The following is a 13,214-nucleotide window of genomic DNA, read 5'->3' on the forward strand; positions in this document are numbered from 1 at the left end:
TAATCTCCAGAACCTGTGAATCTGTTACCTGACGTGGCAAAAGAGACAATGTCGATGTGATTTCCTTAAGGATTTTGAGATAAGGAAGTTAATGTGAATTATCTGGTTTGATCCAACGTAATCACAAAGGGTGCTTACAAAATGAAAGGAGGAGAGGGAAGGAGAGGTGACAACAGAGTTAGGGTCAGAATCAGATCTGAAGACGCTGCAGTGCTGGCTTTTGCGATGGAGGGAGGGGCTATAAGCCAAGGAGTTTACACTGGCCTGTTGACGTTGGGAAAGGTAAGGAAACTGATTCTCGTAGAGGCTCCAGAGTACAGTCTCACCTACACCTGGATTTCAGTAAAACCCAACTCAGACTTCTGACCTCCAGAACACTGAGATGACAAACGTGTCCTGTCGCAAGCCACTAAAATTGTGGTGATTTGTTACAGCAGCCGTAGAAAGCCATACACTTACTGGTCCCTGCCTACATGCCTGGTTCTGTTCTAACCCTAGACATGTTGTAACTCTTTATATTCACCATGATGGCTCTAGGAGGCAGATGAGAAATTTTTACAGATGAGAAAAGTAAGGCCCAGAGGTTAAACAACCTGCCAGTTACTAAACAGTTTCTGTTGGTTCACAATAGACCTGGGGTAAAGAGACTGACATGATGAGCCCGATATAACCCTCAGCAAAATACCACAAAAATAATGCAGCGTGGCCTCATGGGCGTGGGCTAGAAGGATGCTCTCCCCAGAGAAATACGTGCTTGTGGACCTCACTCATGCACTCTGCCTCATCCCTGAAAGGCAGTTCACCACGGGTGGAAATGGCAGTTCCCATTCAGGACGGCTTCCCGGAGTGGCCGGCTCCCTGGGCACGAACACTGGGACTGGTGAAGGGCAGGGCCAGGGCGACAACCAGCCAGGGTTCCCACTCAGGGAGAGACGGGAGGCAGAGCCCACTGCTGCCCTGTCGCCCCATCTCTGTTGCCTTGATAATGGGGTTGCGGGAGCTGGTTGTCAATGAGCATTTACATCTGACCAGCACGTGAAAGCTCTTTCTGCTGACCCCAACCACTTCTCTGCCTAAAAGAGGCCAATTCCCTACAGCAACTCGGAACACCTCTCTCCCTGCAGCTCCCCACCCAGGGACGAGGGCTGACGCGACAGTGCTGTCTTGCTGTGTGCCCCAGCGACAGCCCCCTACAAACTCACTACAGGAAAGCCAAGCAGGTTGCCCCCCAGAGTCAGGCTGCTCTGTTCAAATTGGACCCCACCCCTCTAGCTGTGCGACCTCTCTGATCTTCTGTTTCCTCCTCCATAAAATGGAGACAGCTCTCTGCCTACTTTGAAGAGTTCCTCTGGGGACTGAAAGAGGTAACCCACGGAAAGCCCTGAGCACAGTGCCCGGCCCCTGGGGAGAGCTCCACAAGTGCCAATCACAATTACCACTGTTATTTGAATCATCACTACCCATGCAACGTCATAAATAGCACATGCCTCACAGGCCTAAAACGGTTGCTTGAAATAGTCAAAGTCAGGGGGTTGAATTCCCTCTGTGCTATTATTCACATTGAAATAAATGTTGATTATGCACAGAAATGGCCAATAGGGACTGAAATCCAGAAATAAATCCTTTTTAAAATCTTTTGGCCAAAAATTGTAACCAATGTCAACACCTCTCATTAGCCTGTTTTCCACCTAACTCCAGCACACACGTGAACACACACACACACACACACACAAGTGTACACCACTTTTTCCTGTTCACCTGAGATGAAACGGGTTGCTTGGCATGACTTCGGTGAACTTTGCCATTTCCTTTATTCTCGACCTCCCCTGGGAGGTGAGCTAGAGAAGAAGACCTAAACCACCTAAGGAGGGAGGGATGATCCTCAGATGGGCTTGCTGGTCCTTTGGGAATCAAGGGTCACCCACAGGTCACTAAGTCACATGCACTGAGTCAGAGATGGTAACAAGGGCCACAGCTCCTCGTGTCCACGCACCAAGCTCTCGCCCTTTAAAAGAACGGCTGCATGGGTGCGTGCTGATGAGGGGAAAGTGACTCTGCTCAAAGTGCACTGTTGTAGGTGTAAGGCTGATTGCTTATTCACTAAAACTGTTTTTAAACGTTTCTAGGTCACTCATTAACAGGGCCCAGAATAATGGAGATGTGCGGCTCCACCCCCTGGCACTTGGAGACAAAGCGACAGTTCTCCTGGTCACCCCAGGCCCAGCTCCCTCATTCTTCTCTTATTTGGAGGTTTGGCAAATGCGCACTGTTTAGAAGCCCTAGGTACAGCAATTAAGAGCTCTTCAGAATAGAGGTGCTAAGGAAATCATTTTTTAAAGAAATAAAAAATCAAACCCACACCTTTACAGTCAATTAATATTTGACAGAGGCAGCAGGCACATACAATGAGCTAAAGAGAGTCTATTCAATAAATGGTGCTGGGAAAATTGGACAGATACTTGCAGAAAAGTGAAACTCGGCCACCTTCTTACACCACACACAGGAACGCATTCAACATGGGTCAAATACTTAAATGTTAGACCTGAAGCCATAAAAATCCTAGAAGAAAACACAGGCAGCAAAATCTCAGACATCGCTTGCACAAATTTTTTAGCAGCTCGGCCTCCCCAGGCAAGGGAAACAAAAGAAAAAAATAAACCAATGGGACTTCACAAACTGAAAAGTTTTTGCACGGCAAAGAAAACTGCCAACAAAATAAAAAGGCAACCCACAGAATGGAAGAACATACTTGCTGATACATCTAATGGGGGTTAATATCCAAAATTTATGAAGTACATACAAAACTCGACACCAAAAAAACAAACAACCCAATTAAAAAATGGACGAAAGACCTGAATAGACACTTCTCCAAAGAGGACATACAGATGGCCAATAGACCCATGAAAAAATGCTCAATATCACTAATCCTCAGAGAAATGCAAATAAAAACCACAACGAGATACCATCTCCCACCTGCCAGAATGGCCATCATCAATAAGTCAGTAAACAACAAGCACTGGCGAGGCTGTGGAGAAAGGGGAACCATTTTACACTGTGGAGGGGAATGCAGACTGGGGCAGCCACTGGGGGAAGCAATACGGAGATACCTCAGAAAAAATCTGCCTTTTGACCCAGCAATCCCACTTCTGGGAATATATCCGAAGGAACCCAAACACCAGTTTTAAAGAACATAAGCACCCCTATGGTCACTGCAGTGTTACTTACAATCGCCAAGATATGGAAGCAGCCTAAGCGTCCATCAGTAGATGAGTGGATAAAACAACTATGGGACATTTACACAACGGAATTCTACTCAGCCATAACAAAGAAAAAACTTTTACCCTCACAACACTGTGGATGGACCTGGAGAACATTACGCTAAGTAAAATAAGCCTGTCAGAGAAAGACAAATACGATATGATTTCACTCACATGTGGAATCTAATGAACAAACTGAACCAACAAGGAAAACGGGGACAGACTCACAGACGGAGAACAGATGACAGCTAGTCAGTGGGGTGGGAAGTTAGGGGAGGGGGGATTGAGCAGAAAAGGACTTATGGACATGGACGACAGTGCAGTGATTGCTGAGGGCAGAGGGTATAAGGGGACTAAATGGTAATGGAAAATACAATAAATAGTATTAATTTTTTAAATATTTTGTTTATTCCTATCTAGAAAGAGGGGAAGGGAGGGATGAAGAGAGGGTGAGAAACATCAGTGTGTGAGAGAAACATCAGTTGGTTGCCTCTCGCACACCCCCAAATGGGGACCTGGCCCCATGTGCCCTGACTGGGAATTGAACCAGCAACCTTTTGGTTGGCAGGCTAACATTCAACCCACTAAGCCACACCAGCCAGGGGAAAAATATATAGATTATTTTTTAAAAAGAAAAGAAAAATCACATCTAAAAAAGTTATGATAAGAACTGTGACTAAACCTGGCTTGTAGCAATAGCCCTATAAACAATAATGAGATTGGAGCATGAGGCTGGAGGAGAATAGAGGAAGAAAGGTCACTGCAGCTTACTGGAACTTTCCTGGAGAGCCTTTGAAAAAGACTGATGTTGGTCAATGAAAATACTCCATGTGAGCCCTGACCAGCGTGGCTCAGGTGGTCGAACATCAGCTGGCAAAGCAAAAGTTCACCAGTTCAATTCCCAGTCAGAGCACATGCCTGGGTTGCCGGCCCAGTCTGTGGCTGGAGCACGTATGAGAGCAACTGAGCAATGTTTCTCTCCCTCTCTTTCTCCCTCCCCCTCTCTAAAAATAAATAAATAAAATCTTAAATTTTTCAAACATGTTTTATTTATTTCTAGAGAGAGGGAGGGAGAAAAAGAGGGAGACAGACAGTGGTGTGCAAGAGATACATTGATCAAGTTGCCTCTCACGTGCCCTCAACTGGGGACCTGGCCCTCAACCCAGGCATGTGCCCTAATCAGGGAATCAAACCAGCGACCTTTTGGTTCATAGACTGGCACTCAATCCACTGAACCACACCAGCCAGGGCATAAATAAAATCTTTATTTAAAAAAGGAAAAAAAAGAAAATAATCTATGTGAGACTACTATGAGGAATACATATTATTATATAAATGTCCAAATGCATAGAATGATACAACACCAAGAGTGAATCCTAATGTAAATGATGGACTTTGGGTGACAATGTGTCAGTGTAGATTCATTCATTGTAACAAATCTCCTACTCCGGCGTGGGACAGGACATTGATAGTGGGGGCAGGGTGTATGTGGGAAACCTCTGGACCTTCTTCTCATTGCTGTGAACCTAAAACTTCTTTTAAAAAAATTAAGTCTTTAAAAAACATGATGTCCAGGGCCCAACCAGACCAATTAAATCAGAAACAGCTAGCCTAGTAGTGGGGCTTGGGCAGCACCATCTTTATTAACCCCGCCGGTGATTCTAATGTACACACAGGATTAAGAACCATAGTGCTAATCTTAGAAGAAAGTACCTGTGGTTTAGGTCTAGTCATCTAGAGCGCATGGCGTGGCTATCCCCAGAATTCGGTGCTAGAATTTGGTATTTCGGCCACACCAATTGGCACTGGTGCTTTGGCCACTCTCCAAGTGGGAACACAATTTTTAAGTCAGTCATGGTGGGCTATGAATTTCAAGACAATGTACATGTTTCAGACAATGTTTTAATAAGTCAACTAAAATATACCATTCTCATAAATTTCTATAAAAGAAATATACTAGAGCCGGTTAACATGGCTCAACCTAATATATTTATATTCTATCTATTTTTTTTTTTTAAATATTTTATTTATTTATCTTAGAGGGGAAGGGAAGGAGAGAGAGAGAGAGAGAAATATCAATGTATGGTTGCCTCTCGTGCGTCCCCCGCCAGGAACCGGGAACTGGCCTGCAACCCAGGCATGTGCCCTGACTGGGAATCGAACCGCGATCGTGTGGTTCGCAGCCCGCGCTCAATCCACTGAGCTACACCAGCCAGGGCTCTATCTATTTTTCACTTAGTTACTTATGTCAGTTCAATTCTTAGCACCAATGAAAAGCTCTCACTATGTATTTCTTGAATGATCCGATCCCCCTGTATTCTGAAATATTATCACAGCTTGTTTATTTCTAAGATTTCATTAGCCATCCTTCTCGCTTTCGAAGCAACAGCAAATTATTGCTGACATTTGCATTATTGTAGAATTGACCAAGATGTAAATCATAGTTTGGGGGGTTCAATACAGAGCTGACCTCAGAGCCACCAGGCTAGTTACCAAATAGGGCCCTGTCCTCTACAAGCAGTAACTCAGCTGGTCTAAAATTCCCCCGAAATACCCATTTCACCAAGAGTGAGTGGTATTATTAAAGAGTTCATGCTATTGTTGCTTTAAGGAAAGTCTGCAAAAAAATGGTGTAGCTGCTTGGAACTGAAAGCTACACGTGACGTGCACAATTACAGGGAAGAAACTATCTAACCATGAAGTTCTATTGACCCTGGAATGGGACAGAGTCACCCACTAACTAGAGTCTTTCAAGAATTTCCCTTTGTTCCCCAAATTCTCAAACTTCAATAAGTCTTTTTGTATCACTTTCTGTGAGTGGGTATGTATGCGAGATAGACAGATATAGATAAAGGTGCCCCATGAGAGGTACCTGTAAACCAGTGGTTCTCTATCGGGGACAATTTTGCCACCCAGGGGACATTTAGCAAGGCCTAGAGACTTTTTTGACTTTCATAACTGGGGCTGGACTACTATTAACAGCTAATGGGTTGAGGCCAGAGATGCTCCTCAACACCCTGCAACCCACAGACAACCTCCCACGAGAATTATCCAGCCCCATGTGTCAACCGTGCCAAGTTGAGAGGCCCTGCTCTGGAAGTTACAAAACTAAGAAAGCCTCAATTCCTGTCCTCAAGAAACTAGCTACGTGGGAGAGAGAATTAATGCCACTACCTTTACGAACAATAATAATGCACACTCGTTGACCACTTACTATGTGCCAGGAGCTGTGCTTGGTGTTCTATGGGTCACCTCACTGAATCTTCCCAACGAACCAACATGGCGGGTATTTCCATCCCATGTACTGATGCTCAGGAATAGCTTACTCTGTGGCCTCTACGTTTTCCTGCATTGTGATGATTGGGGTGCAGGCACAGGGCAGTCTAGCTGGAGCTCAAAGTTGGACTTTGCAACCCAACGGTTGTAGGTTGAAATCCCAGCCTTAGCACTACCTGGCTGTATGGCCTTGCACGAAGCCAAAAAAAGTAGTGAAGAAAGAGGCTCATAAAAGTAAGATCATGGAGGCAAGGAAAACGAATCACTTTAGGAAGTTAACTTCTGTCCATGACTGACTGTGTGCGGTGCTGGGAGGGCAACTCGAAGCCAGAGGCCAGGACAGCTTGGGCACCAAAAAACATGCTTAGGCCAGGTCAGTCCACAGCCACCCCCAGAAAAAGCTCAACCCACACACAAAGAACAACTCTTCCTCCACTTCTCGGTAACTCAGGGGTGGTAATTAAATAGGAAACAGTACAGATTTTAGAGACCCAGGCTGGTTCATGCTCCAGGCTCAACGAGATGCAGTACAATAAGGATGCTAATAAAAGAACATGCAGCCTGCCCACACGTTGCTTGCCTACTCCTCCTGGCCACATCTCTGATACATACATAGCCAGTTATCCCCATGGAGAGAAAAGGCACTTCTGAGCAGCGGGTGCAGGCAGCCACCCACCCACACACAGCAGTGCTGTCTCTTGGAGCACGAACACAAGTTTGGGTTTTCCTTTTTTGCCGGCTTCTATTTTCTAGAAAAATTTACTCTGAAAACAACACCTCTCTCTGATACACATCTGCTTTATAATGAGAGGGACGCGGAGAGCATCCGTAGAGGGAGCGGCACGCGACACAGAGGGAAGGCTGGGCCTGGTTGGCGCTGCTGCCGCAGGAAGGAGTGTTTCTCAAAAACGTGTTAGATGTGACCTAAAAATCGCTGTACATGGAGCCTCAACATTCAAGTAAAAATGATAAAATGCCGTTTTCCCAATATCTATCAATAACCCACGGAACTCCCCAAACACCCTTAATAAAGTTACAGTTCATATCAAAATACCAAGTATTCACAAGCCTTCCTAACAAAAGGGTATACAGTCTATACCTGTGTTAAGCACTGTCTAATCACCGCTGCAGTGATGGAGATCACTCTTGAGCATCAAGCCGTCCATTTATTCCCTTAGAAAGAGGATCCAAAACTGCAGAGATGCCACCAAATCACAGATCACATGTGTCGCAAATCACAGATATTCAGGAGATAACCAAGAATGGATGCTGGAGGCTAAAACACGGGAATCAAAATTAGCTCAGCTGAGGGCCCTACATTAATTGTGGCCAACGGCACTAAAAATACATGCCGCTGCAAGATGTAACACGGTGGGAAAATTTTAAAAAACCATCAGCATTCTGCTACAAAAATATACTGGCTTTTAAGATTGAGCATTCTGAAATTTATGAACTAACTTTATAAACCTACTTAAAATACACAGTGGTGTCCATCATGAGCACATAGAAAAATCGGAAACGCTGCTGGTCTAAAGAATTCCGGAGTCCCGCTGGCTTTGGAGCATCCCCTGGCACACGCGCACGCGCGCACACACACACACACACACACACACACACAACCAGCAGTGGTCTCCAGCTGAAAAAAAGCATTTGGTTTGGAATGATTAATATGTAACCCAAGAATCATTTATTAAAAAGAATGTTATTAATAAAAACATAGCCTCTCATGTCACCTCTAATACAGTCCCCACCTCTAAGCCAGTGCCTGGCTTTGCGGATTAATTTCATTGGTGTACCTCCACCTCTTGCCTGGGTGGCTGCAATAACCTGTTCCTTTCCCGAATCTAACTCTTTCGGCCCTACTATCCACAACCCAACATCAGAGGAGCCCTTTGTAAAATGAGAACTGGATATTCCACGTCCCTACTCAAAATCCTGCAAAGCCTTCCTGCTCGTTGCAACTACAGATGCTCCTTGACTTGTGATGGCGTTATGTCCCAATAAACCCATCATTAATTTGACTATATCATAAGTCAAAAATGCATTTTATAGACCTAACTTACCGAACTTCATAGCTTAGCCTAGCCTCCCTTAAATGTCCTCAGAGCTCAATACACAAAAAAAAACCTGATGGCAACACAGCACACTGTAGGACATGGGTTGTTTACCCCTACAACCTCATAGCTGACCAGGAGCTGCAGTTCGATGCTGCTACCCAGCATAGGGAAGAGCACTGTACTCGAAATAGATAAAAATCCAAGATACGATTTCTACTGAGTGTATACTGCTTTCACGCTGTTAGAAAGTTGAAAAATCCTAAGTCAAACCACCAAACCATCATAAGTCAAGGATCCTCTGAAGAGCAAAATCCAAACCTAAAGGCCCTCCCCTACCTCAGTTCAGCCCACATGCCCTCTGCATCCTGAAGCTGTGGCCACCCTAATATGCTTCCTGTTCCCCGGACACCCCCAGGCTAGTCCTGACCTGGCGCGTGGTTATTCCCCGTCACTCCCCATCTAGGCTCTGATTTCTTCAAAGCCCCAATCACCATCTGAAAATTTCTTATTTATGGGCTTACTCATCCTCTGTCTTCCCCCAACAGAACGCTAGCTTCCGGAGGTAGGGAATCTTGTCTGCCTTTTTCATAGTTAGGCCCCAAGGCCAAGAACAATCCATTCGCTGAGTGAGTGAATGAATAAGTGAATGATGCACCAAGAACATCTGTGACCTGGGTAGCCTCAGTTCAAAGGTCACAGTGGGACCAAAACAAACAAACAAACAAAAACCAACAACAAGCAATACCTTCAATCCATGTTGGCACGAAAAATATGTTTCTGGCCCTTGCACAGGACAGCAATGTCACAATCACACACACTCTTCCATACTCAAGCACTTGAAAGGGGGTGGGGTGGTGACATCCGGGATGGTGACATCCAGGCTGGGCACAGTGCACTTTCTTCTTCTCCAGCACTGAGCTTCAGACCCCACTTCAAACGGAACCCACCAGAGCACTGAGCATGTTTTATGGGAGGCACAGGTTTAACCAACATACCACAGACTCCCTTCACAGTGCAGTACTGAATGGAGGTATTAGGACATCTGTCAGGCACCCCGCATGGAGTCTGATTCTCTCAGTGGGCAGAAACCAGCAAGAGGTCTTTATAAAGCGGAAGGAGGGAAGAAGAGAGCTGTAGGCCCCTTTAGGCCCATCCTCACCCCTAAATAACAATAACAAATATGAAGCCAACACACACTTTGCTCCGGGTGCTCGCACTGGAGGCTCCCCGTGTCCCCACGGCAACCCTCACAGACAGGCACTATTACAGCCCACGCTTCTGCAAAAGGGACTTGTGGCTGAGAGGGCTTCCCACAGCCGGCAAGTGCCAAAGCTCAGACTTGAGCCCATGCCTCTCTGACGCCAAAGGCTGTGCTCCAGTTCGTTCCAAAGAATAAAGAACGTTTCTATCGGCTCCACACTAAATGCTGAAAAAGTTGCCTATCCCCTGCCGCAGGCAAGGTGTGTGAAACTTAGGAAGTAACCCAAGCTTCTTGACCATCACTTGCCTTATCCTTAAAACAATGGGTTGCTGTTGTTGGGATTCAATGAGAATGCTCGTCAAGCATTCAGAACAGCACCTGGTACAGAGTGAATTCTCGGTAAAGTCAGCCCTTCACCGTTGTTATTCTTAGGCTACTCTGTAGGTTCTGCATAATCTGGCTAAGTCATGGCTATTAGAGGCAGAAGAGAAGACTGGTCCTGGCAGCAGCCAGCTATTGGTGTAAGTCTTAGGTCTATAACTACCTCTAAAACTTCAGAAAAAATAACACTGCTGAGCCTCAGTGTCCTCACCTGTAAAATGGGGATAATACCAGCTCCTTCACAGAGTTACACTGATCCTTGACAGGATAAGGCATGTAAGACATTCAGCATAGTTCTGGGTGAATAAGTAGTTCTTGTAAGTGCTTAATGAGATAATGCACGTAAGGCACTCGACATAGTTCTGGGCACACAGGAAGTACTCAGCAGATGACAGTTCTCATTAGCAGTTATATAAACTGTGCAGGAGAAAATGGTATAATCCCTGGCCACTCTAGTCTAATTCGACTTGACAAATGTTCATTGAAGACCTGCCAGGAGCAAGCCATAAGGTAGGAAACACAGCCCCAGTCCTCAAAGAGCTTGGGCAGCTTGGCTGGACACACGGGACACGAAGGAGTTACGAGTGAAAGGCAGGCTGGGGTCTTGGCGTAGCAGGCCTGAATGCCAAGTACAGGAGTGCCATTAATTCTGTGTACACTGTGATACTACTGAAGGTCTGAGCAGGAGAATGACATCATCCAACCCCTGAGCTGGAAGAATTCCACCTTCTGTGGAGAATGGATTAGAGCCAGGCAAACTGGAGGCAGAAGAATAAGTTAGGCTACTGCAGCAGTCCAAGCAAAAGTCAATGACGGGTGGCAGTGAGGACAGAAAGATGGGCACAGACACAACTGTCATCCTAGAAGCACAACTTATAGGTCTTGGCAACTGATGGGATGGCAGGGAAGGTAGAAGGGAGTTTAAGATGACTCTGCTTTCTTTTCTGGAAACGTAGGGAGAGTGGCAGTTTCTTAAATGAAACAAGGAAGCCCAAACTAGCACCTAGTGGCTTACTGGGTGAGGGAGTGAGTCTGTCTGTGTTGAGAGGTAACAGAGGACTGGTAGGGTATTCTGGCAATGATGAACGCAGAGCACTCTGGGAGGGAGGCCATGGGGCAAGGAGAGTTAAAGTCAAGGAACTGAATGAGATCCCAAGAGCAGGCTAAAAAGAGAAGCGAGGAGAGAACTTCAGAGAATAGTGTGCACATTTAAGGGCCTGGAACAAGAGACGACAGCCACAAAAGAATGGGAATGGGAAGAGTTAGAAAGGAAACCAAGTTTCCAGAAGAAAGTAGAACATTTCAACACAAGTGTGGCAATTAACGGTACCACGTGGGGAAGTGGAAATCACTGGATTTGGTGGTTTGGCACAATTAGCAGCTTCTGAGGCGGTAATTTTCGTAGAGTTGTAGAGGCTGAGAGGGGGCACTGAGCGTAAGCTGTTCTTTCTGCCAGAGAAACGAAGGTGAGTGAGGGCAGGGGACAAAAGATAAGTAAAACAGAGAGAACTGGGAGAGATTCACTTAGGCAAAGGGAAGAGTTGCCAAACTGGCGCACAGCTTGGGAACATATAGCGCCATTTAGTCAATTACTGTCTTCTTAGGGGATCCAAGGCAACCATGCAAATTAGCCTGTGTAGGCCAGCAAAAAAAAAAACAACACTTGACAGATCTTTTGGAACCTCATCTTCGGGACTGGGCTGGGCCGGTTTGGACTAGATTTCCTAAAGGTATCTTTAAGACAAATGAGAAGGAGGCAGAACGGTCCTGCCAGGCCTACAAGGCAAGCATGCACGGTCTAAATAGAGAACAGAATAAGGCAAGCAGAACAAGATGTGCTCAAGGAAGAGAAAGGAGAAATTGAACGATCAAGAGGAGAGAACACAACAGCGGGGAATGTTAGACATCTGGTCCAGATACCGGCGGCATGGAAACGACACAGGGCAACTTAGGGCAGGGACCACGGGCAGGAGCTGCTTATGGTTTTTAACACATTTGGGAAGTACAGGGGACGCATACCTTCGTGTACTAGGGCACATTCTGTTATTGACTATTATTTTTTAAAATCAAAACACAGATGAAGCTCTTTGCCATAGGGATCTGGGAGTAGTACGCTCAAGGACTGGGCCTGGGCCTGGAAAGGAAGACAATTTTTAAGAGAAGATCCCCTACCCTCCCAAACATTTCGGTAAGAAGGAAGTTGGACTGATTGGAGAGTTCAGATTATCTTGCATTGGAATAAGCCACCCCAGGGTCGATGACAGGCAGCAGCTCGGAAGTATAGAGTGTGGGTCTGAATTTGCACGGACCACAGCGTCGTGAACAAACGGAGAGCTGCCATAAAAACCATGTGGATCGATCCACCAAATGCTCGCTGAGCAACATTGTGTGCAATCAGCCTGAAGGTACGGTGAAGAGCAAGACCCACGCAGTTCCCTGTCCTGGCCAAATTCAGAGTCTAGAAAACAAGAACTCTCCGTGTTTTTCAGACCATAAGATGCACCTAGGTTTTAGAGGAAAATAGGAAAAACATTTCTTAAGCTAAAAAAATGTGGTAAAATATTTAATAACATAAACAACATAATATTTCACCAATGTAAATGTAAACAGAACTCAACAGCGGCATTAACAAGCATTATTCCTCCCAAATTTGCAGGAGGGAAAAGTATGTCTTACAGTCCGAAAAATACGGGATATATGCCTGTGTTTACGTGTGGGCACGCACACACACCAGGGAAGAGCCTCTAAATGAGAAGAAGAAGAAATCAGAAAAAATCCTAGAGCTACACAGGCCTCCTACTCACTAAACTTGCAGAGATTGAAAACAAAATTGTCTAGCACTTAGACCTCCTCTGGGTTCCCGCCCCGCCCTGTCCCAACACTGCTGCTTGTCACTCTCCACTTCTGACACCAGCATGGGAACCTGAGGGTGTCACACCAATTTCCCAGCTGCTCCTATCTATGGCATTTATACTTGGCAGGATAGCACAGTGGCCAAGAGACTCCGCAGTCACACTGCCTGGGTTCCAGTCCCAGCTGAGC

The 13,214-nt window shown here is 45.8% G+C and overlaps 1 protein-coding gene across 7 annotated transcripts in view; it reads right to left on the minus strand.

Annotated features, from left to right (window-relative positions):
- CIT (citron rho-interacting serine/threonine kinase) overlaps positions 1-13,214 on the minus strand; it is a 150,661-nt gene that overhangs the window by 84,099 nt on the left and 53,348 nt on the right. The gene's annotated exons all lie outside the window — the stretch shown is intronic.

The sequence above is a fragment of the Sturnira hondurensis genome, unplaced genomic scaffold, assembly GCF_014824575.4.
Source record: "Sturnira hondurensis isolate 20B ecotype Veracruz unplaced genomic scaffold, ASM1482457v3 Scaffold0007406, whole genome shotgun sequence".
Classification (NCBI taxonomy): domain Eukaryota; kingdom Metazoa; phylum Chordata; class Mammalia; order Chiroptera; family Phyllostomidae; genus Sturnira; species Sturnira hondurensis.